Source organism: Bos grunniens, chromosome 8 (genome assembly GCF_055505025.1).
Source record: "Bos grunniens cultivar Pamir isolate PY7600 chromosome 8, Bosgru_T2T1.0, whole genome shotgun sequence".
Taxonomy (NCBI): domain Eukaryota; kingdom Metazoa; phylum Chordata; class Mammalia; order Artiodactyla; family Bovidae; genus Bos; species Bos grunniens.
The window spans coordinates 80,452,003-80,477,790 of record NC_141172.1 but is presented as its reverse complement, the minus strand read 5'-3'; the positions used below and the strand labels follow the sequence as shown (position 1 = coordinate 80,477,790).

At 43.7% G+C, this 25,788-nt stretch overlaps 1 protein-coding gene and 1 long non-coding RNA gene across 8 annotated transcripts in view; one reads left to right on the top strand and one right to left on the bottom strand.

Moving 5' to 3' along the window:
- Positions 1-25,788, bottom strand: part of DAPK1 (death associated protein kinase 1) — a 211,779-nt gene that overhangs the window by 107,247 nt on the left and 78,744 nt on the right. Inside the window, exon 1 of one of the 5 annotated variants that reach the window (XM_086416938.1) lies at positions 1,135-1,298. The exons of the other annotated variants lie outside the window; for them this stretch is intronic. The gene's annotated coding sequence lies outside the window, so the exon portion shown is untranslated. Of the gene's footprint in view, positions 1-1,134; positions 1,299-25,788 lie in introns of those variants that run through there. 5 annotated transcript variants of the gene reach the window in all.
- Positions 629-24,977, top strand: LOC147367541 (uncharacterized). 3 transcript variants are annotated; one of them, XR_015170173.1, is made up of 4 exons: positions 1,008-1,627; positions 15,339-15,466; positions 15,666-15,731; positions 24,467-24,977. It is a non-coding gene; the product is annotated as an uncharacterized LOC147367541 (long non-coding RNA). The 3 variants fall into 3 exon arrangements; XR_015170174.1 differs by lacking the exon at positions 24,467-24,977 and adding an exon at positions 16,057-16,227 and having other exon boundaries at positions 1,216-1,627; XR_015170175.1 differs by lacking the exon at positions 15,666-15,731 and having other exon boundaries at positions 629-1,627.

Here is a 25,788-nt window from a genome sequence, read left to right as displayed (position 1 = left end):
CCCTGTCCCCTGGAATCTGAGCTTTGTCTGACCATTAGAACATGGCAGCGTGACTCTGGGGCTTCTGCCTGGGTTGTCAGCATGCATACTCTTGAGAGCTAGCTCCCTCTGGGAACCCAGCCACCATGCTGGGAGAAGCCATGTGGACATGTTCCCATCAATAGCTCCCGCGGAGTGGAGAGCAGCTCTAAAAAGTCAGCCAGGTGAGTCTTCAGGTGGCTCCAGCCCCAGCCAACATCTCAGTGCCACCACATGAGAGAGACCCCCAAGCAAGAACACTCACAGAAGCATATGTTCATTAAAAAAATGTTGTTTCAGGCTACCAAGTTTTGGGGCGTTTGTTTCACAACAATGGATAGGTGGAACAGCTACTAAAAAAAATTTTTTTTTAAAAACAGATGATCCCAGAAGCTATGTGAAGAAAAGATTCAATGCACAGGGTGAGGGGACAGAAGGTGACCGGAGTCTCTGACAAGCCTAAAGGAGAGCCGGGAACAGGAGCGAGAGTGTCCAGACCATTTTGCATGCAGTTGGCCCCCCAGGGTGGGGGTGGGGCCCCACACAAACAGCCCCCTTGTTACATCAGCAGGTGCGGGCTCACTTTTCAGGTTCTCCGCTTCTCATCTTGGCAGCAAGTCGCCCTCTTTCAAGGGAAGTGTTACATCATTTACGAGGGACCTCTGTGCCAAAACCCCAAACCGATGACAACAAAACCCAAAGATCACACTAAAATGCCTCTGCAGATTTCTGGCTGAGCTGTACTCATCCCCAACGTACCTTTCCCAGTCTCTCTGGGGAAGCAGGACCTCCCCTCTGGGAAATGCACAAGACCCAAAGTCTCCAGCCACTCAGTCGTGTCCAACTATTTGCGATCCCATGGACTCGTCTGTCACCAGGCTCCTCTGTCCATGGGATTCTCCAGGCAAGAATATTAAAGTGGGTAGCCATTCCCTTCTCCACAGGATCTTCCTGACCCAGGGATCAAAACTGGGTTTCCCACATTGCAGGCAGATTCTTTACCAGCTGAGCCACCAGGGAATTGCCAAGCTCTCCAGCAAGACCCAGTAAACATACGGCTATGAATCTCCATCCTGAGTGGTGCAGACGCCCAGGGCCTACCCCTAGGGACATCACCTGTAGCGGTCTCTGGTGATGAGGAAGCACTTGATCCTTATTCAGTGGAAACTTCTCCTTCCATCACAACCCACCGGCTGTGCAGACTTCAGCAGATGATGACCCAGTATGGGAACCTGGTACTTCAGCACCAAGTCTGAGTTCCTGGAACGCTTCCGTGCTGCAGCCCACACTTGGAACTGCTCTCTTTCTGCCTTTTGAGAAGCTATTTGTGACAGGAAGAGAAACCACTTTTTTTTTTTTACAAAGAAACAAAGTTGGTTATTTATTACTATTATTAAAAACAAACAACCCTCCAAAAATTATTTTGAACTGCTGCCATGGGTCAGTTAAAAAGTCACATGATCTAGAGAACAAGACTTCCCCCAGCAGTGAGCAAACAGAGCAGGTTGCCAGGACACGGAGGGGGAGAAGCAGTTTGCCAAGAGGATAAACAGCAGCATGTCACCCCGGGAACCAGGACAACACGTGAGTCAGGAGTGAGCTGCAAAACGTAAGTGCTGCCTAAGGGTACGCTGGGAGCTACATGCTGGGCGAGGGAGCTCAGACCAGGGACAGACCCCTTGGGGGGAGCATCCTCCCAGAAGATAGGACACAGAGAAGTCACCCGTGAGAACGGGGCAAGACCCAGGACCTAAGGCAGGGCAGATAAGGGTCTGGCTTCCCACACAAGTGTGGGGCTGCCAGTGGGTCAAAGAAACCAAATACACAGAGTATCAGGTGGCTGGAGCAGCCTCCTTATAATTAAGGAACTAGCAAACCAGAGCTGGTGAGGACCCAGAAATAAGGAAGATGAGAAAGAGAACAGCAGGTATCTCTGTTAACCTGATGTGTCCCCGGGATACCTCTTTGGAGGGGGAAGGTCTCAGCTCCACCTAGAAGATCATTTCCCAAAGTGGGCTCTCTGAAGCTCATGTTTGGGATTAGCAGATGCAAACTAGGATACAAAGGAAGGATAAATAACAAGGTCCTACATCTAGCATGGGGAGCTATATTCAATATCCCGTGATAAATCATAATGGAAAATAATTATGAAAGAGAATGTATACATATATGTATAATTGAGTCACTCTGCTATACAACAGAAGTTAACACAATATTGTAAATCAATTATTAAAAAAAAATTTTTTTAAAAGAGGGTACTCTTTTAAAATTTTTTTCATGGAGAAAGTTTCATGGCAAAGCACATTTAGGGAAAATCGGGTAAACAGAGACAAAACAGGCCTCTATACGGAGAACTCACCAGACCCCGCCCTCTGTCTCCAAGGGGGCATGGAATTCAGCGTTTTAGCAGGTTGGAGGGTGTTATTAACCATAATTATTTTTTTTTTCTTGGTTGTGAAATCCAGTTTTCTTGGGAGAGTTTGCTTTGGTCTTCTCTTCCAGTTAATAGTTATATTCTTAAGAGCTGGGACTGAGTCTGCAGACAGCAGTTCCCTTTCCTTTGAACCCAGAGCTGCATTTAGAGGTGTTTCCTAAGGCATGATGCTGCTCACGGGCCTGGGGGAGCTGAGTGCAGAGCTTGATGGAGGTGTTCAGAGATTCAGATCCTTTCGGGGCTCTGGCCTATTAGAAGGGTGAGGGATCCACTTTGTCAGGCCTGGAAGAGGAGGCCACCCGCCACCCTGGGCCTGGGGCTCCCCGCCTCCTCCTGGCTGCTGGTCTGGGCTGTTCCCAGGGGGCAGGCAGATGCACAGTGGTCTTCATCCTGACAGACGTCCGGCACCACCAGAGACTAGCAGGGAATCTGGTGTTTCCCTTTTCTTTCGGATGGTCAGTTGGGTTGGGTATTTTCCGTGGCAACTGAGAACAGGCTGAGGAGGTGTGGAGAGTGGGAGCCGAGGCAGAACACAGGTATATCTGCTTTATGATGACTCCAAATGAGCTCTGGGGTCCTTGCTGCCACCCTGGACCATGAGCACCACCCCTGAGAAGAGTGTGGTGGTAGGAAGGAGGCCTCAAAGTGAGTCCTGAATGGCCTCCCCCAGCACTTGATTTGCAGGAGCCTAGAGAAAACCATAGGAGAAGGCAATGGCACCCCACTCCAGTACTCTTGCCTGAAAAATCCCATGGACAGAGGAGCCTGGTGGGCTGCAGTCCATGGGGTCGCTAAGAGTCAGACACGACTGAGCGATTTCACTTTCACTTTTCATTTTCATGCGTTGGAGAAGGAAATGGCAACCCACTCCAGTGTTCTTGCTTGGAGAATCTCAGGGACGGGGGAGCCTGGTGGCCTGCTGTCTATGGGGTCGCATAGAGTCAGACACGACTGAAGCGACTTAGCAGCAGCAGCAGCAACAGCAGAGAAAACCATCTTGTTCTGGGAGCCACCCTTCGGTTTGCATTACTCATTGCCATACCTAATCATTCGGCCTGATTCAGATCCAGTCTGTGACTTAAGGAACCTACAACCCACCGGGATTTACAAGACTTTATAAGTTAATATTTCTATATGACAGAGCTGTGAGTACTGCGTGATGACGTATGCCAAGCAGGTGACGTCCTGCTGGAGCTGAGGGCTGGGGAAGACTTCATCCACTCTGCTCAGCATCACCCCTGGTACCGAACTCAGGGCTGGGCAGAGAGCAAACTTGGAGCCTGATGACTGTTTGCTTGTTTCTTTTAACTTTTTATTTTATATTGGAGTATAGCAGGGCCTCCAATTAACAGGGTTTCCCAGGTGGCTCAGTGGTAAAGAATCCACCTGCCAATGCAGAAGCTCTAAGAGACGTGGGTTTGATCCCTGGGTCAGGAAGGTCCCCTGGAGGAGGAAATGGCAACCCACTCCATTCTTCTTGCCTGGATAATCCCATGGACAGAGGAGCCTGGCAGGGTACAGTCCATGGGGTCACAAAGAGCTGGACATGACTGAAGTGACTGAGCATGCACGCACACAGGCACAGACAATTAACAATGTTATGACAGTCTCAGGTGGGCAGCAAAAGGACTCAGTCATACATATACATGCAACCATTCTCCCCTAAACTCCCGTCCCATCCAAGCTGCCACATAACATTGAGTAGAGTAGGTCCTTGTTAGTTATCTGTTTTAAATATAGCAGTGTGAACATGTCAATCCCAAACTCCCTAACCATCCCTTCCCCCATCCTCCCTACGTGGCAACCATAAATTTATTCTCTAAGTCTGTGAGTCTGTATCTGTTTTGTAAATAAGTTCATTTGTATCATTTCATTTAAAGTGAAAAGGAAAAAGGAAAGAAGAAAATGAGTATTGGAAAAGTGTCATTTAATTACAATATAAATGATGCTCCAATGGACCAGACAAAACAAACAACACTCCAAATGTTCTTCCCAAATAGTAAGTTCCACCAGGATTGCCCTGTCAGTCCAGTTTTATGGAGAATCAAATGCCTTTACAAAGAGAGGGTGTCATGTCAGGAGCAACTCACACATTTTATGAATGGTGACCTTGTCAGGGGACTGGAGATTGGGGCCTCCTGCCCCAGACAGCCACAGTTGCAGGAGACCCTCAGGATATCCCATGGAGGCTCAGAGGGGTTTGTCCCTTGTTTGGTCGCTCCAACCTCAGCAAGCTACTCCCCAGGCCAATCCTACTATTTGATCCTCCAGACTGTGTCATACAAAACCCTCCAGCTACTACTGGGCTCAAGGTAACTGGGCCATAAGGTACAATCTATTCTCAACTCAGCAAGCAGCTCTCGGGGAAAAGGCTGAAAAAGGGAGCAGAAGGTTCATATATCTTCACAGGGAGACAGAAGTCAAGGAGCTGAGTTGAAGTTCCTCATGCCTCAGCCGAAGAGAAAGGCAGATTCCTTCCAAATGCTGAGCTTCTAGATGAGGAACGAGCTCAAGGTAACGAGAAAGGACCAGTTTGGCCATCTGATGGGTACAGGTTGTAACTGTGCAAACACTACATTGAATTGCGTAGACTAAATGTAATTTATAGAAAGTGTGGGATGACCCCCACCACCCTCCACCATGCAGTCTGCTCAGTTCTGGAGTATTCCAGGTGCTGAACAAATATTTCTGACTAGCTTCATGTCTTCCCTCTCAGTTTAGCTAGAAATACTATTTGCCTATGTGTTTTCATGAGCAGGTTTGGGACCCTCTGTCCTGCTTTGAGAATCAGCTCTGTCTTATCCCAGGAAGTCAGGTCTGTGCTGATGAAGAGTTTGGACTTGAGTGACCTGCAAGAAATTCAAATACACTGTCGTGATGTGGCTCTTAGTGCAGCCATAGATGGATGTGCTGTAGAGACACTGCTCACGGGCCTGTCCGGCTCTGGAGACTGAGTACAAACTGGGGCACCCCCTTCTTGAGGGTTTGCCTCCTCTGGGGTAGCCAGTGGTTATCTGGCCGTCGGCCTAGCCAGGAGGAGTCCTTTCGCAGTGCTCTTGGCCACACCCTCTCCCACGGGGTCTACAGATCTGTCACCTTGGCTCTGAGTCAGGAGGGGACTCACCTCCTAGAGGAAGTCTGGGGAGAGGAGAAAACAAGTAGAGGACCGAGGGGGTCACTTCAGGCCAGGCAAGGAGAGGCTGGCAGGGAAATTCACTGCTGGAGTTACCCAGAAAGAGAGCCACACAGATAAAACTGAAAGATGATAAGTTAGAGAGAAACCAGAGCTGCCGGGAAGGCTAAGTATTCCCTCGGTGGAAGCAGAACTCTCTGGAAGCCTGCCATGTGGGCCGACCTCACCCCGGAGCCCTGAACCAGAGCAAACACAAAGCTTATCGCTGGAGGCTGGGAGGGCTGTAAACACCCAGCAGGGAGCCTGGACACACGGATGACGTTACCTCGCCTAGGAAGGGAGACTTCTGAGGAGCAGGTGTCACTTATCAGGTCTTAGGTCAAACATTAAAGAAAATGAAAACTAATTTACACTTCACATTCACGAACATGATGCTTCCTGAAGCAGGGGCTTCAAACCCCACAGCCGTTTTGTGACGTCTCTTCCCAAGAAAACTTGGAACCTGCATTCAGAGGGATCTTGCCTGGAAAATCCCATGGACAGAGGAGCCTGGTGGGCTGCAGTCCATGGGGTCGCTAAGAGTCGGACACGACTGAGCAACTTCTCTTTCACTTTTCATTTTCGTGCATTGGAGGAGGAAATGGCAACCCACTCCAGTGTTCTTGCCTGGAGAATCCCAGGGACGGCGGAGCCTTGTGGGCTGCTATCTATAGGGTTGCACAGAGTCGGACACGACTGAAGCGACTTAGCAGCAGCAGCAGTAGCAGAGTGAGCATGCGCAGGGGGCTTCAGAAGCTTTGTCTGCTGGAAACCTAACTTTCTAGCAGGCAAGGGGGTGGGGAGGGGGCATTGTGGGCTGACCCCTGGAACAGCCCCTGTAAGAGGAGCAGGTGAGAAAACCTTCCCCCACTTCCTCATCTGCAGTGGGGGGCACTGAGGGTCTGTGTAACCCCCACCCTGCCCCACTGATCGCCTTGGACTCTGCAGAGCTGAGTGAGGCTGTCAGAACTCCTCCCCTGAGGGTCTTCCCTGTTTTGCCACTTGGATCAAAAGCCAGTACTTACTTGCAGTAACAAGGAGACACCTGGGCCAGGCTACTTGGTTGAAAGATACACAACTTGCAGGCAGGTAATGAGGCACAGAGGAAACATTGACTACAGGCTTGGAGCAGGGAGCAATCCAACAGGAGTAAACACACCCATGACCCCTAGGCAGGTGCACCAGAGGTCACATGCGACACTCCGGGCCACCTGCTTAGGCCACTTCCAGTCGAGGGACTGACTTCTGGGGGTTCGAGAGCAGCTCAAGAAGAGAGGGTAGCTGGATTCAGGTGTGGCTGGGTGGCCTCGTGGTGACAGTGAACTCTAAAAAGCTGTAGCTGTGTACTCTGAAGCCCAGTACACAGTTTGGAATGGACTTTCCATTTAACAGGCAAGTGAATGGCACAGAAGTAGAATCTGTTTTTCCAGCTACTCTGATCTGTTAGGCGTCTATGAAAGATACACCACTAGCTATGTTTAGAACCACAAAGAATTAAAACTAGAAGAATCAGCTTATAGAGTTTGAATTTTAATCCTCTTCATAGTGATCTACCAATATATTAGCTTGTAAAATGTTGTTTATATCACACATGTATACAGGGTTCTTCCTAAAAATTAACACTATTGAGTGCCAAGAGCACAACATGGTACATTCAGTAAAATTCTGGAATTAATAATATGTTGATCCAATCACCTGATGGGTCACCCTAAATCTATATGCTGACCATTTAAGTGTTTAGATTGCTTCCACTGACCTTCTGGACATGGGAAAACTGTTGGTGCAGTACTTAAAAATATCACACACTATGTTTCATCATTTGCTTTAAGAATTTCGTGGCCCTGGGCAGTCCATGTGCATTTACTTTCCTCCACTGTTTACTAGGCTTCAGCCTTGTGCTAGGTCCTAACTGGCCCACCTGCTTTAGAAACTGTCAAAGGGATAATCAGTGTATTTGATCATGTACATTCATTCGAAAAGCAGAGGTATATTATAGTTCTCATAGGGCTATTGACACTCCTTGGAATTCACCCAGTCTCCCTGAGGCCAAGTGCTTTTCCCAGGCAGTTGCTTTTAGGCTATAACTTTAGGTGACTGGGAAAATTCCCTAATCAAAGCACAACCTAAAGATTTTTAAAACATGAATTGTTCATAGTCATTAATCAACTTGTAATTGGCCCATGAAAGTTCAATGCAATTTGCAAACTCCAGGAAGTGGGATTTCTAAAAAAGGGAAAATGAGAAGGCAAGGCTTATAAGTTCATTTGTATACAACAGGAACCCTAAAAGAACTTAAGATTTGGAAAAAAATCCTTCAACACCTAACAGAAGATGGATAGAAAGGGACTAAAGATGGCTGATTAGAATTGATGGTATAACAGACATGTAGGAAGCAAAATTAACTCTCTTGTGCTTTCCTTTTTTTATATGAGGCCAGTTGTCTTCCCTTAGAGAAGACTGGGGAAATGCTACTAAAGTGTAACCAAAGCTTGAGTTTAGAAAAGACACGATAAAAGACTGCCTGGCTAGACAATAAAAAAAAAACAAAAAACAAAGAACGAAAGAAAAATTCAAATCTACAGGAAAGTTAAACCTCAGTGTGGCAGAAGCAATCTCAAATCACTGCTGGTAACCTTGGACAAATTATAAGGAGTGATACTGGATTGATATTCAAAAGATGACTAAATTGGATCCCTCTCTAAGATCAATTACCTTGTTATTAGTACAGAGCAAACATTGAGAATCAACTATTGATCTCAGGAATTAAAAATAGCAAATAAAAAACAGCATAATCAGCTAGAACTTTCCCACTGTCCCAACTGCATTATAAAATCAGCAAAAATGGGAAATGATATAGACAAAAAAATGTTTTGATTTTAGCAGGGCCTCTGACATAATTTTTCATGATATTTTTGTAGATGAAATGGTGAATCACCATGTGGTGGATTTTGGCAGGCCATAAGACTCTCGAGTTTAGCACTGTCCTAGACAAGATATTTTTCAGTGTATCAGATGAAGGCATATTTACCACATTTTAAAATAACACGGAAAGTAATGGCAGTATTTACTGACAGAATCTAGAATCTACATTATCCCAACCGGCTTAATAATAAAATTCATAAGAGAAATAAATAGAAATCCCCATAGTTAGGTTCAAGGAAATCAAGCTTACAGGATAGCAGTTCATATAGAAAACAGATGATGGTTGTATCTGACCACACATGGCACAAGCAGAGTGTAACCTCACTGCCCACACCATGTACGTGGTCCCCATGTGCCAAAGGGGTGCAGTGCTCCTGCTCTCAGCATGAATCTGTGCCCCATGTTGGGCACTTGCCCTTGGTAGGAAAGATGCTGGCAGAGTAGGTGGCAGTCAGGGGAGGACCATGACAATAGGGAGGTTTTGCTTCTGGGCATGAGAACTGTCAGTGTTTGAAAGCTTGTCAAAAGGAATCAGGCCATCTGCCAGGAATGAGTGGGAGGCTTGACCATGGTCTCTTAAATTCCTTCCAACCTTAAGATGCTCTGTTTCTAGAATTGCAGAGATCAGGGCACTGCACTCCTCACTTAACTGAAAGAAAACATATTACTGAGTACAGTTGAAATGCTATGACGCTATTTTTTCTTTATGAATTTTCTGAATCTCTGTTATACTAATGATCTTCCCAGACTGAAACTCAAAATAAATTCCATATTGCCATCAACTTCTCTCAACTCTATCTGGAAACTTATGCATCTGTACCTTAAGATTAATTCTCCAAAATTACAGAGTATTAATAATCTGAGTGGAAATGCATTGTGGGAAGGAAAGAGAGCTCAGCCAAGAGGCAGCTGACCCAACTCTCCCATCCAGCAACAGTGGGAATGCTGATCCTTTAGTACCTTTCCTGAGCCTTAGCATGGTCATTTTGGAAATTAAACACACACACACACACACACACACATACATACACAACTGAGATTAACAATGCATAGCTTATAGGGCTGCTGTAAGACTCAAAAGAAGTAAAAAGATGTGACTGTGTTTTACAGAGTCCATACTATCACACAAATATAATGCTACTAATTGGAAATATTTAAGTGATATCACAGCTGGGAACAAAATCCCTGTGTCTATGTCCAAAGATCCCTAATAAGTTCAAGTCAGTCTCTAAGAGGGAATGACAAAAAAAGGGAAAGAATTCTTTTAAGCAGGATTTAGAAACAGCACATTCAAGTCTTCCAAAATGAAAACTTAAATATCTAGACAGATAAATCTGCATGACATCGTGTATCTGGAACTTTGGGAAGAGAGGGCCTAGTTTTGAATCCTGGCTTTGCCACTTCCTAACTGTGTGAAAAGAGCATAAAGTCAAACAGAGGATTTATACTTTTATGAAAACAAAAATTTATGTTACCCTTCACATTTCTTGCAGTTAGCAAAAACATGTACTAATGTAGGTCTTTCATAAAAGCTAAGTGGCATAAAGTGAACTTTTGGAAAGCAGGGGATATGCTTCACTTCATGTTATTTCAGCTTAGGAGGTTTCATAGGAATGCTGTACTTCCATACAGATGAAAAACCTGTGCTATTATAGTATATGGTTGCTTAAAACCATCACATCTCTTAGACCAGTATCAAGGCTCATATATCACCTTATTAGAGAAATAACAGAAGGAATTATTTATGCAAGTTTTTTTCCCACCCTATTCTGGAAAAGCCATCTTGAACATGGGCTGCTGAGTGAATCCCCCATGAAGACGGCTGACTTCAGAACACTTTGGGACATGAGGATGGTACTAACCAATTGGACTCAGGAAATACTAAAATATTCAGGGTGAAGAGAAGGAAAGCATAACCCTAACTAATATCATTCTGATGTCTTTCTGGTCTCATGGCTGCAGGAATGACTAGATGGTCAAATTCTGTGAAACAACCTCATCCTGGAACAATTATAGGTCCATCTCTTGGACAGCCATGGAGGAAAGACTCTCAGGCTGTTTGAGGCTGTTTCTAACTCAGGTTTACCTGAGTTCAAAGAAGCCTCAAATGTCTCAAGCTAACATTGTGACTTTGATCATTTAAGACCAATATTTATCATGCACAAGAAAAATAACATTTTCTAAAGCACAGACAAAGCATTAAAGCAAAATTAAGTATAGGAAGGGAGTAGAGAAAGATTTGGTCTTGTTTTTGCTTCCATTATTAATAACATAAATGTGAAATATAATCATCTACCTGCCATGAAGACAGGGAACACAGGAAAACTTCAGGCCTGAGATCTAGCTATAACATTATCCCTGTCAATCTGATAGCGATGAACTCAGCAACCGGTAGCTACTAGAATAGTGGCCCCAACCTATTTGGCTGGGGAGTTCTAAAGAACAGCAAGGAGAGATAAGAAAGCCTTCATCTGTGATCAATGCAAAGAAATTGAGGAAAACAACAGAATGGGAAAGACTAGAAATCTCTTCAAGAAAATTAGAGATACCATCTTTACCACGTAAAGGTGGGCACAGTAAAAGACAGAAATGGTATGGACATAACAGAAGCAGAAGATATTAAGAAGAGGTGGCAAGAATATACAGAAGAACTATATAAAAAAGATCCTCATAACCAAGATAACCACGATGGTGTGAACACCCACTTGGAGCCAGACATCCTGGAATGCGAAGTCAAGTGGGCCTTAGAAAGCATCCCTACGAACAAAGCTAGTGGAGGTGATGGAATTCCAGTTGAGCTATTTCAAATCCCGAAAGATAATGCTGTGAAAGTGCCACACTTAATATGCCAGCAAATTTGGAAAACTCAGCAGTGGCCATAGGACTGGAAAAGGTCAGTTTCATTCCAATCCCAAAGAAAGGCAATGCCAAAGAATGCTCAAACTACTGCACAATTGCACTCATCTCACATGCTAGCAAAGTAATGCTGAAAATTCTCCAAGCCAGGCTTCACCAGTACGTGAACCATAAATTTCCAGATATTCAAGCTGGATTTAGAAAGGGCAAAGGAACCAGAGATCAAATTGCCAACATCCACTGGATCATTGAAAAAGCAAGAGAGTTCCAGAAAAACATCTGCTGCTGCTGCTGCTGCTAAGTCACTTCAGTCACGTCCGACTCTGTGTGACCGCATAGACGGCACCCCACGCAGCTCCCCCGTCCACGGGATTTTCCAGGCAAGAGTATTGGAGTGGGTTGCCATTGCTTTCTCCAAGAAAAACATCTACTTCTGCTTTTTAAATATGCCAACCTTTGACTATGTCGATCACAACAAACTGTGGAAAATTCTTCAAGAGATGGGAATACCAGACCACCTGACCTGCCTCCTGAGAAATCTGTATGCAAGTCAAGAAGCAACAGTTAGAACTGGACATGGAACAACAGACTGGTTCCATATCGGGAAAGGAGTATGTCAAGGCTATATATTGTCACCCTGCTTATTTAACTTATATGCAGAGTACATCATGAGAAATGCCGGGCTGGATGAAGCACAGGCTGGAATCAAGATTGCCGGGAGAAATAGCAATAACCTCAGATATGCAGATGACACCACCCTTATGGCAGAAAGCGAAGAACTACTAAAGAGCCTCTTGATGAAAGTGAAAGAGGAGAGTGAAAAAGTTGGCTTAAAACTCAACATTCAGAAAACTAAGATCATGGCATCTGGTCCCATCACTTCATGGCAAATAGATGGGGAAACAATGGAAACAGTGAGAGACTTTATTTTTGTGGGCTCCAAAATCACTGCAGATGGAGACTGCAGCTTGCTCCTTGGAAGAAAAGGTATGACCAATCTAGACAGCATATTAAAAAGCAGAGACATTACTTTTCCAACAAAGGTCCGTCTAGTCAAGGCTATGGTTTTTCTAGTAGTTGTGTGTGAATGTGAGAGTTGGACTATAAAGAAAGTTGAGTGCCGAAGAATTGATGTTTTTGAACTGTGGTGTTGGAGAAGACTCTTGAGAGTCCCTTGGACTGCAAGGAGATACAACCAGTTCATCCTAAAGGAAATCAGTCCTGAATATTCATTGGAAGGACTGATGCTGAAGCTGAAACTCTAATACTCTGGCCACCTGATGTGAAGAACTGACTCACTGGAAAAGACCCTGATGCTGGGAAGGATTGAAGGCAGGAGGAGAAGGGGACGACAGAGGATGAGATGGTTGGATGGCATCACCAACACAATGGACATGTGTTTGAGTAGGCTCTGGGAGTTGGTGATGGACAGAGAAGCCTGGCGTGCTGCAGTCCATGGGGTCGCAGAGTCAGACAGGACTGAGTGACTGAACTGAACCTTTTTGGCACCAAGGACTGGTTTCATGGAAGGCAATTTTTCCACGGGCTAGGGGGAAAAGAGGGATGGTTTTGGGGTGGTTTTCATAAGGAACGTGCACCATAGATCTCTCACATGCACAGTTCATGGTAGGGTTTGCACTCCTACGAGAATCTAATGCAGCCACGGATCTGACACAAGGTAGGACTCTGGTGGTAACATGAGTTATGGAGCAGCTGTAAATACAGATGAAACTTTGTTTGCTCACCTCCTGCTGTGCAGCCTGATTCCTAACAGGCCACAGACCAGTACCAGTTTGTGGCCTGGTGGTTGGGGACCTCTGTACTAGAACATATCATGTGCTTTTGAATCTATGTTTTTGGGTCTGTCTGCAAGTCCATGAACCTTACACGGTGAGGGAGAAGAGAGAGTTCCAACCCTGTTAGGACACCTCATTTTCCTCCTCTCAGCAAATGTTTGTTGAATGGGTGGATGTATTAATTTGTTTAGCCTTGGGTCCTTGGAATTCCAAGCTTCTCTTGTTAGTTTTTGATTCACTGACCAAATTAACAGAAATGTTAGTTAGATGAATTTCATTGCTAGACCCATGGAATATGATAAAGACATGTGTAAACAAACTAAAGATGACTTTTAGCATGCTGAATTAACTTTAAAAATGCTGGGTGTCATGTCACTGTATAACCCACTGGGTAACTGGGTGTCAGGTCACTGGAAGAGTTAATATTAGTGGTTCAGGGCAAAGCAAACAGAACTGAACTTTGCACTAATTCCAGAATTCTAACCTCTCACAGAGGTTAACCTGTGTTAAACAAACATACTTAGAATACAATTTCACATAAGAAAAGCTTTAAAAACTTACAACCTAACTATATTAACTTTGATTCAATTTACATTTATCTATTTAACTACTCTCTATTAAGTACTATCTATTTAAGTGTCAATTAATTTGTTCAGAGATGTATCCAATAGTTTTTTCTTACAGTAAGTGAATTACAAATATGTAATCTGGTATATTTATGGGTATAAATAAATATGTGATCTTCCTAGTTAGGACATAAAATAAAATTAAGTTTTAGGCAATTAAATTAAAATATGACTTATTTAAGACAGAACTATAATACAATATAAAATACAATAACTTCCAACAGAAATATAACACAAGTCGCAAATGCAAACCCCATGTGCAATTTTGTGAGTAGCTACAAAAAGAAACAGGTAAAAGTAACTTTAATAATATATTTTATTTATCCCAACATATATCCCAAATATTAGTTTCAACATGTGATCAAGAATTAAAAACTATTATGATTTATTTTACCCTTTTTTGGGTTCTCGAGCCCCAGTGCGTGTTTGATACCCACAGCACACCTCCACTGGGACTGCCATGGTCTGAGTACTCTATGGGCACAAGTGGCTCATGGCTGTTGTGTCATACAGCACAGCTTCAGGCTAATTTCATAGCCATATCATAAAATAGGGCTATAGCATGATTATTTTATTTATAGAAGGAAGGTGGAAAGGATACTTGTGAAGTCCCTGGGAGGTGAATCACTGCTAATTTAGTACATTAATCATTAGAAGATAAAAGATACTACCACTGACAATACGAACATTGTTAGTATATAGTTAGTAATACTAACAATACTATCACTGTTCTATTATTAGAACAATAATAGAGATGAAAATTCTCCTGGAAATCCAGACTATGTATTCTCGATATTCTTCTTAAAATTATATGAATACATTTCAATTCTTCATTTATGTGCCCTAAAATAGTCTTCTTTGTAAGTATACTCTGCTGTTTGGAGTATGGGAGTCAACTGGACAATCTATATGCTTTAACCAACTTTTTTGCATTTAAAGGCATTTCCTAAGTCTCTGTATAGCTTTCTCTAGCAAATTCCTGCTACCACAAACCACTGGTTGGTATAGACCATCTTATGGTTCAAAAACGGCAAACATCAAGATGTCTATGTAGCATACTACATGAGGCTACAAAAACACATCCAGCCCCAGTGAGAAACACAAAGATTATGACTCAGCTAACTTCAAAAGTTTGACCCTATTTCGTAAATTGATTTTGCATACGATCTTGTTTATTTCAGTCATCCCCTCCTTCTACCCAAAGACTAAAGTGGAGAAAGAAGAGCAGTGATGGACACGGAAAAGTGGTAGATGAACCACAAGTTTCCAAGGAGGCCAAAGCATGTCTATGGTGGAAGGGGTGGGCAGGCCAGTGGGGAAGGTGCTGTGAGAAGTGTGTGTGCTCAGTCACTCAGGTGTACAACTCTGCGACCCCATGGACTATAGCCTGCCAGGCTCCTCTGTCATGGGATTATCCAGGCAAGAATACTAAGGTTGGTTGCATTGTACTACTCCAGGGGATCTTCTCAACCCAGGGATCAAACCCGCATCTCTTGTATCTCTCCCATTGGCAGGAGAATTCTCTAATACTGTGACACCTGGGAAGCTGCCTGGAAATGGATATACTGGTAGAATCTCTGGTGATACTGTGGAGCCGAGAAAAGGATACCAGAAACAAGAAGGTCAAGGAAGTAGGAAGCAGGTAAGGTTTCTGTCATCCACAGGGAGGTTAAAGCTGCTGACAGGATGGTGGGGAAGGGTGGAAGGGATGTCTGCAAGCCCAGATTCTCACTGCTCACTGACATCTGCCCTCTTCATGCACGTTTCTTAAACACAGGGCTGATTTATTTCTTCTCTTGTGAGAGATCATGGTACTGATATCCATTATTTCCCTTGCTTAGGAAACTCACAAGAATTAACACGCCTATCACGTGGAGGCACTAAATACTTAGTGCTCCCATCAGATGGTAAGTTTATGTTGAGAAAAACTGGGGTCTCTGCCTGAATTCCAGGTAATTGTTACTTTCATTCATTCATTCATTCATTCACTCATCAAACAATTCTTGAGCACTGTGTCGGGCACAGTATGGTGGGGTTTTTTCCTCCCTCAGTTCAGTTCAGTCACTTAGTCATGTCCGACTCTGTGACCCCATGAACTGCAGCATGCCAGGCCTCCCTGTCCATCACCAACTCCCAGAGTTCACTCAAACCCATGTCCATCAAGTCGGTGATGCCATCCAGCCATCTCATCCTCTGTCGTCTCCTTCTCCTCCTGCCCCCAATCCCTCCCAGCATCAGAGTCTTTTCCAATGAGTCAACTCTTCACATGAAGCGGCCTAAGTACTGGAGTTTCAGCTTCAGCGTCATTCCTTCCAAAGAACACCCAGGACTGATCTCTAAAATATCACAAAAAGGGGGAGTCTGTAACAATTAAATGTTAATTTTTCCTTGCCTGACTGAGAATTACGATCTCTAGGGATCTTGCCTCTGTTTACTATTCCTTTGCTTCCTCCCTTCTCTCTATTAAATAATAGGAAGATAAATGTCATGCCATTTTAAAAGTGGCCAACTCCACTAATGACCTAAAGACAGGTCCCAAGACCCAGGGAGGAGCTACTTCTTGGCAGATGTGAACACACTACATTGCTCCTGTGGTTCTGATCACCAATATTCAGGGTCCTTTACAGCACAGGGACCCCACCAGAAATAGGGATGGCTGGCAAAGTGTGATCATGGTACAAAGAGAAGCTTCATGATTATGGACACACATGGCATAAGCAACTGGAGTAGAGCATCAAGTCTCAACAAACTTGCTGGCCACTCCTGACCACATTTTTAAGGACTTATGCGTCCAGTCCATTATACTGAAGAGCAGTGAAGATGGTCACTGACTGTCAACCGCTACTGGGCCCCAAAAGGCTACAGTCCCAGAGACTCTAGAGATTACTGTTTTTCTACTATTGTTTTCACAACACACCTACTCTTTTAACTCATTTTACCCTTTGTGTGTGCGTGATTGAAAAGTTTTCTTTTCTTTTTTTTTTTTTACTTTGTATTGGAGTATAGTTAATTTATAAATATCATGTTTCAGGTATACAGCAAAGTGAATCAGTTATACATATACACATGCATATACGTATATGTATAACTTTTTTAGGTTCTTTTCCTGTATAGGCCATTACAGAGTACACAGTAGAGGTCCCTGTGCTATACAGCCCTTTTTAAGGGCTGAATGTTCGTATTCCCCATAATTTGTATGTTGAAGCCCTAATTTTTAGCATGATGATACTGGAGGTGATATTTGAGACCTCTGGGGGAGAATTAGGTTTAGATAAGGTCATGAGGGTGGGGCCCTCATGATAGGACTTCAGTTCAGTTCAGTCGCTCAGTCATGTCCGACTCTGCGACCCCATGAATCGCAGCACGCCAGGCCTCCCTGTCCATCACCATCTCACGGAGTTCACTCAAACTCACGTCCATCGAGTCGGTGATGCCATCCAGCCATCTCATCCTCTGTCGTCCCCTTCTCCTCCTGCCCCCAATCCCTCCCAACATCAGAGTCTTTTCCAATGAGTCAACTCTTCACATGAGGTGGTCAAAGTACTGGAGTTTCAGCTTTAGCATCATTCCTTCCAAAGAAATCCCAGGGCTGATCTTCTTCAGAATGGACCGGCTGGATCTCCTTGCAGTCCAAAGGACTCTCAAGAGTCTTCTCCAACACCACAGTTCAAAAGCTAGTGCCCTTATAAGAAAAGACACAGTGACAAGGCAGCCATCTGCAAGCCATGATGAAAATTCTCACCAGAATCCAACCATGTTGTACCTTAACCTGGGACTTTCAGCCTTCAGAACTGTGAGAAAATGCATTTCTGCTGTTTAAGCCACCCAGTCAATGGAATTCTGTTTTGGCTTCCTGGGTTGATGTATATACACCTCCAACTTTGCTTTAAATTATTTGGTACAATCAGAAAAGCTGACAAGATTGTAGCAATTCTTCCAGTGTTACCTTATGTGCACTTCATTCAGATCTCACTGGATACTCCAGCTCATCAAGGAAGGGACTGGAGGAGAAGAACACACTGGTATGGGGCCACATTCCAGCAGAACACAAAATTCATTTTCTTTTAAAACATAAAGTTGATTGTTTTAAGTAGTATAGCTGTGAATTCTTTCTAAATCTGCTTTCTTCTGGAAATTGAGTTATTTTTTTGTAGAGCACTGACCTCTGTATGTGAGGCTCTGTTCAAAATTTCAGTTAAACTTTCTTATTACATTAAGCTGAAGAATTTCAAATTAAAGAAAATGAGATGGAATAAATGTTTAAAAATATGCATGACCTCCAGGCACATCATCTACTCCAAGTGAAGGGCACAGATGATTGCTGGTTTGTTCCCTCACCATGACCCTCTCCCCACTGGGGGAAGTTTCTCCAAGTTTCCAAACTGGTTTTAGTCAGGCATGTTTTAAGGCTGCCCCTGTTTGTCAGCTGATCATGTGAGCACAATGTTCTCAACACACAACAGTTTACCTTCCACATGGCCAAGAGGGAATTGGGGTAGTTAGGGAAAAGAATCAAATTCTAATTTACATCCCAACCTAGCCACAAATACAGAACATGTGGATCTCAAAATTGAAATGGTCTTAAACACCTTTGAAAACACAGGCCCTAGAGTCAGCTTTATTACTGATAATGATAACTATACAATTTTAAATCCATTTTGATTACAGAATATTATTATAAGTAAAATTAACTACATTTTAAAAAGAGTCACAGCTTGGTTCCATCATCACCATTTGTGCTTAGGCAAAGCTGAGTCTATCTGCCTACGGACAGAAAAGCTTTCATGACGGATTAAGGTAACTCCCACCAGCCACTGCTATTCCCTGCTCCTCCTCATGGAAGGAAAAATGAAAACAAAGGCACAGAAACTATGCAATTTAAAGATTATAGTTGGTGTCGAGGAAGCTATGCTTCTGGAGGCTGGTCTGAACTGCTGAGAGAAACAGCCTGCATCATAGTTTTAGACAATGAGTTTGAAACTGGTTGAGGAGGCTGAGCGAATGGTGAGAATCCCTCAGGAGTCATCATGTTTTTATCTGACTGGGGCACGCAGCCCCTCTGCACTGACTTTGTCAGTATAGCATTCCACGGAGGTCGGTGTCATCTCCGTTTTACAGCAGAATCAACACCAAGTTGTATAAAGGCCACATACTGAGATTACGATGTTATTTTGTATTACCCGCTCTGATACACTGTCTGAACAGTATTCAGGATTGCTTCTCCATAAAACTTTCAAAATCCTCTTTGTAAGTTGAACCTCACAGTCCTACCTGAGAGAGCCATACCTGTTCTACCCTTATGGGACATTCTGATCACTACTGGGACACCATGGAGGCTAGGGCCAAAGGGATCTTAGAACAGGCGGTAAAGTAGTGCAAAGCAAGAGCAGGTATCAACATGCAATAAACCAAACTTAGAGCAAAAATTTCCTCCAAAGATAAAGGGATAGAGGACAGAATTCATTTCTATGTAATCTGCTATGAGAGTGAAACTTTTAAACCAAAAAATAGCACATGTAGTAGAAAAAGTCAAATTATACTTGTGCACATGCATGCCAAGTCACTTCAGTTGTGTCCAACTCTTTGCGACCTATGAACTATAGCCCACCAGGCTCTTCTGTCCACAGGATTCTCCAGGCAAGAATACTGGAGTGGGTTGCCGTTTCCTCCTCCAGGGAATCTTCCTGACCCAGGGATTGAACCTGGGTCTTCCACATTACAGGCAGATTCTTTACTGATTGAGTCACCAGGAAAGCCCCTTAGGATAAAATATTTGAGATTTCTTCTGCACTGAACAGCACCTTACCCCTCATGTTAGTTCCTCCTGCCACCTCTACAAAGTCCCTCTACCACATAGTCACAGGTCCAGGGATTAGGAGAAGGACATCATTGGAGGCCATTACCCAAGTCTGCAACACCCACAAAATGAGCTAAACATAACTACAGATCTTTATTTTTTAAATTAAGAACTGAAAAGAATTATATGGAAGAAGAAGCAGACTGACTGGGCAGCTCTGTCTATAGCCTGGAGGTTCTCTCACCAGAATTAAAGCTGTTCTCCAACTGCCCCCTCAATCACTATTTACATGCTATGACTACTGTCTTTGAATAGATTGGACCTTATTATTGGCTAATTTCCTATTTATCTGCCATAATGTCCAGTTCAAGTGAAAAAAAAAAAAACCTCTGCATATGCAAATGAGTTCATACCTAGGCCTCTGGATACACAGCACATACTCATGTGTTATACAGTATAACAGTGCTTCAGAAAACCAGGGACAAATGTGACTGCTTTCTGCTAGTATATGTTTAACAAATGTGTGTTGGAAAGACAGATTGGTAGATGGATGGATGTGTGTGTCGATGGCTGGATGGATGGATGAGTGGGTGGATGCATGGGTGGATGGATGGATGGATGAGTGGGTGAACAGATGGATATGCGGTGGATGGACAGATGAATGGGTAGATGAGTAGGTGGATAGATGGGTGGATGGATGGATGAGTGGGTGGATGCATGGGTGAGTGGATGGATGGAGGCATGGGTGAATGGATGGATATGTGGTAGATGGATAGATGAAAGGGTAGATGAGTGGGTGGGTGGATGGATGGATGGATGACTGGCTGGCTAGTTGGGTGGCTGACTGGCTGGCTGAACGGGTAAGTAGGTGAATGGATATGTGAATGGATGGATGGGTGAATGGATAGGACAGAACACATCCAGGAGCCTTTGGAATAAAAGCAAGGCCATCAGTTTCTTTCTGCCCATCAGTTATCTGATTTGCCTTAAAAAAAAAAAAAATCACTCTGCAAACAAATAGAAGACAATGTAATATGGCCCTGACCTTTAAATAGAAGAGTTCAATCCTTTCTGCTCTTGTCCTGCCTAAACTTCCCACCTCTCAAATAATGCCAAATTCTTGAAATTCACCAATAGATGGGCCTCTGTTATTCACCGCAGACCACAGATGCTCTAGGGTGGAATTGAAGCTGGCAGGTAGATGTCTACACTTTCAAAAGTAGAGCACCTAGGATGGGAAGGTATCAGAAGAAGCCTCATGAATTAGGGCAATGATGATTTACAACTTCATCATCACCCTTCCAGCACAGAGACTTTCCTGCATGTATGCTAAGTCGCTTCAGTCATATCTGACTCTTTGCAACCCTATGGACTGTAGCTCACCAGGCTCCTCTGTCCAGGGGATTCTCTAGGCAAGAATCCCGGAATGGGTTGCCATGCCCTCCTCCAGGAGACCTTCCTGACCCAGGGATCAAACCCACGTCTCCTGCATTGCAGGCAGATTCTTTACCCACTGAGCCACCTGGGAAGCCCAGAGATCTTCCTAGGAGATCCCAAACCTAAAGGTAAGCTATTTTGGCTTGACCTGCATGGCCTTAGCCATTGTGACAAGCTGGGAAGGCTGCACGATGTTAAATGGCTAGTGGAAATGTTCTCAACCTCTTCCTCCATGAAAGTAAGGCACATTCAGTTTAAAAGGGAAGTCTACAATTATAATCATTCTGTGCTTCAAGCAAATATCATGTCATGGAAGGCCAAGAAAATGGATTCTCTGATTTTTTCAGTTGAAGGTCCTTAAAAGACTTCCCTGCATGCTGCACTGTAGAAGTGCACTTGAGGGTGTGTGTTGGGGTGTGTGTGTGTGTGTGTGTGCGTGTGTGTGTTGTGTGCAGATGCAGTGTCACTTCTGCACTGGATGACTTATACCTTGGTCGATGGCCTACAATAATTTAATTTTGATTGTAATCCTATGTATGCCCTTTGCTACCACATCCCAGAGCATTTATTAAGGGCCTCTTAAGGGAGATGTTAAGGCTGTCTCTGGTAAGCTGGCATGCATGACATGAATGGGTTCAAAGGTTCAATGGCAGTGAAGATGAAGCCCAGATACAGTGAAGAAAGAGTTATAAGAGGGCAGAGCTGGGACTTCCAGATGGCTTCAAATCCCAAGATAAGATGAAAATTCCGAAACTAGTGCTATCAGACAGTAAAAGATAAACATGGCCCAAAAGATGAATGAAAGGAAGATAAGACACATACGTTTAGAAATCTGTGACCATGTCCACAGAGAGCTGCTAGAGAGCAAGAACATGACCACTTGGCTCAGCAATGTGACAAGTTTTGTTTGTTTGTTAAGATAACCACCAACGTTAGCAAAAGTACAAGCAAACGGCACACTTTCAGAGTGGGGGGAGTGATAATGGCATACACAGCCCTTTGGGAAAATGAATTTAGCAGTAAGTAACAAGAACCTTTAAACGGTTTAAAAGTTTTGGCTCAGGGATTCTACTTCTAGGAATCTATCTAAGGAAATAATCAGAAAAGCAAGGATTTATTTACAAGGATATTTGAACTTATCCTGGAAAAAACAGAATGGAATTAACCAGAGTGAAATGGCTGAGACAATTACGACAAATCCACACAGTAAAATCTGATGCTGGCTTTGAAACAATTCAGAGAATATTATGCAAAATTATCATAATGTCAGATAAAAAAGCAAGATATACAACTGTGTGTGTGTGTGTATACATATACATGATCCTAATTTCATACTGAAAATAACATAGAAGTGCAAGATTGGAGGCTAATACAGCAAAATGTTACATATTTACTTATTTTTTATAATTATTACTTTTTACCATACTTCTTTTTATTGTAGTATAATATCTTTACAATGCTGTGTTAGTTTCTGCTGTACAACAACATGAATCAACCATAATATCCCCTCCCTTTTGAGCCTGTCCCTCACCTGCCCCCATCCCACCTCTCCAGGCCATCACAGAGCACCAAGCTGAGCTATACAGCAGTTTCCCACTAGCCACCTATTTTCCACGTGGTAGTGTGTATATGTCGAAGCTACTCTCTCAACTCATAAAATGGTAACATGTAATGAGATCTTTGGAGGAATCGGATTATGATTATGCGGTATTTCTATTTTCTTCTTCAAAGTTTCTCAGTTTTTTCAAACTTTTTGTGCCTGAATGTGTGTGGTACATTTAAAGTCAGACTTGCATCACAGAGCAGAGCACTGTAGGAATGAAGCAGAAGCAATAGAAGTTTTCTGTGGTCTGTGGGTAGCATCTCCCCCACTCCCTGTGAGGCCCTCTGGATTCATGTTACAAGTGGATTCTTTCCCTAATTCCAACATGAAGGAGGAAGAGGGAAGAGGAGGAGGTGGGGAGGGGAAGAGGGAAGGAAAAGAGGATAAGATGGAAACTCTTCAGAGCAAAATTTTTCAACCTTGGCACACAATGGAATTACCTGGGCACTTTTAAAACATCCTCATGTCTGGGTTCTACCCTAGACTCCCAGAAAAATCACAGCCTCTGGGATCAGGGCCCTGGTGCAGGTATTTCAAAACATGCCTCAGAATTCTCAGGTCTAGCAAGGTCTGAGAACCCATATATATAGAGGAGTGTTCTCAAATGTTAGTGTACATTCAAATCACCCAGAAGTCTGGTTAAAATGCAGATTGCTAGGCTTCATCTCCAGAGTTTCTAACTGACAAGTCTGGGGTGGGGGCGCTGAGAATCTTCATTTCTGACAGGTTCCCAGGGGATGATGCTATGAGGTTGAGGACCACACTTCCAGAACCACAGATAATAGAGCAAGAATTTCTTGTATTTGCCCCAGGGAACTTGAGTCCCATCCACAGCAGGTTCTCAAATTTTAGTGACAAACCAGATTATTATTTCTTGCCTAAAACACTAACTGGCAGGGTTCCCCCCACTACCCCACCCCCACCCTCCCCCCCCCCCCCCGCCCCGCAAAGAAGGTAAAGTTCTGGAAAATCAAGACAAAGAAAGGAAATGCCCACTGACAAGCAGCTGCAGGGAACTGGGCATGGACTGGACCCTTCACATCCTCTAGAACTCATTCCATCCTCCTGGAGGGAGGCATGGCCATCTCTAGCAGGAAAGTGTGAAACTGTTAGTCACTCAGTCGCGTCCAACTCTTTGTGACCCCACGGACTGTAGCCCACCAGGCTCCTCTGTCCATGGGATTCTCCAGGAAAGAATACTAGAGTGGGTAGCCTTTCCCTTCTCCAGGGGATCTTCCCAACCCAGGGATCAAACCCAGGTCTCCAGCATTGCAGGTGGATTCTTTACCAGTTGAGCCACAAGGGAAGCCCAAGAATGCTGGAGTGGGTAGCCTACCCCTTCTGCAGCGCATCTTCCCGACTCAGGAATCAAACTGGGGTCTCCTGTATTGCAGGCAGATTCTTTACCAACTGAGCTATCAGGAAAGCCCAAACCTGGGTCTCCCATACTTTGGGCTGATTCTTTACCATCTGAGCCACTGGGGAAGCTGGTGGAAGTTTCCCTGGTAGCTCAGCCAGTAAAGAATCTTTATCATAGGAAAATGAAAACTGAGATCCCAGGGAACAGGGTCATTTGCCAGGGACAGGCAGCTAGTGAGGGGTGGGGCCGAGAGGCAATCAGGGTTGTTAGATGCCCAAGTCCTGGCTTCTCTCTCCCTGAGAAGAGACACATTTTACTAAGATAAAACCTCTCCTGTAAACAAATATCATGCTGTCTGAAAAGACATGACCTACATAACACGAGGAAAGTGCAGGAGCAAACGTATGAGTTTATCACACTGTTTTTTGTTTTTTTTTTTTTACAGTTATTAGTACAATGAAGAAGCAATGCATTCAGTGTAAGAAAACATCTTCTCAGCCTGCCTTTAGCACAAATTCAAACATACTTTCAATGTGTACATCTGTGAAGAATGAGCCCATCAAAATCCACTGAAGTTTGGAGGACGCTGGACACTGATGTTAAAGAGGATTACACTAAAGCAGACATCCTGAGTAGTCAGTAAAAGCAAAGCAGGAAACTACAGAAAGCATTTGTAAAAATGTGAGATTTGTCTACTTTGATTTCAGGACTTAACTGTATTCACAGCCTCCCCCTGCAAGGCATAGCTGGGTTTACCCACATCTTCAGTCCTGCCCTAGATTCCACTTGCCGGGGAGCTCCTTATTTCCTATGAGTGTGAGGACTGCTATGTTCCAATTGTTTGGAATGATTAGACTGAAGAAAACTCTTATTTTCCCACCTCTTTGGGCACTTTCTCTTCTAAAGTGAAAACTTTGTGTTTGCTGTTATGCAAATTAAAAAAAGGTTGGAAGGCAGCCCATTATGGGCTACACAGAAGTTATCTGAGGTATTTTCTAAAAACAAAGCAGAATATTCTAGAAAAAACACAGAATGACCCACTCAGCCCTATACTATCTGAGAAAATATACTTAGCTATCAATGTTCAAATAATATAGATGCCACTCCTCAAACTGCTTCTTTGAAACCCCCATGAAACCTGACATCCCAGGTACCTCCAGATCCAGGCTTTCATTTTACAAAAGAATGATCTCAGGACCCAAATGCTGCTAAGATTCACAGGCTCTATCGTGCTATAGAATGTACCCAATGCTGATTCAAAACAACCATCTCATCTGGTACTAAGACAGTCCATTTTTCTCTTCTTGCTGTGGTTACAGTTAATCTCTTTGCCCGGCTCCAAACACATGTGCAAACATCTCCAGCAAGCTGATGATGGCATCAGAGAAAATGCTATATATCTACCAGTCTTGCCTTCTGCCTTTAAGCTTTGATTACTGCTGGCAGTTTTCTCCTCAAATCTGCATTCCACACCAATCCTAATTAATCATATTACTAAATAATAATTAATTGGATAAAACTATAATGCCAGCTCTGGCTTCTCTTGGAGGAATGCCTAAACAATCCAGCACAACCTCAAACCTCTTGTGGTACATAATGTGGCTCGGAATCATCGATCTGAAACGTTTGGTTCTAATTCAAATACTACCTGGGTCTGAAAATGACCGTAAGAGACAGGGCCAGTTGTCTATCCCAATCTTTGATCTTCCTTTATCTTGAGTCCTGTGCTGTGTGCTGTGCTAAGTCGCTTCAGTCATGTCCAACTCT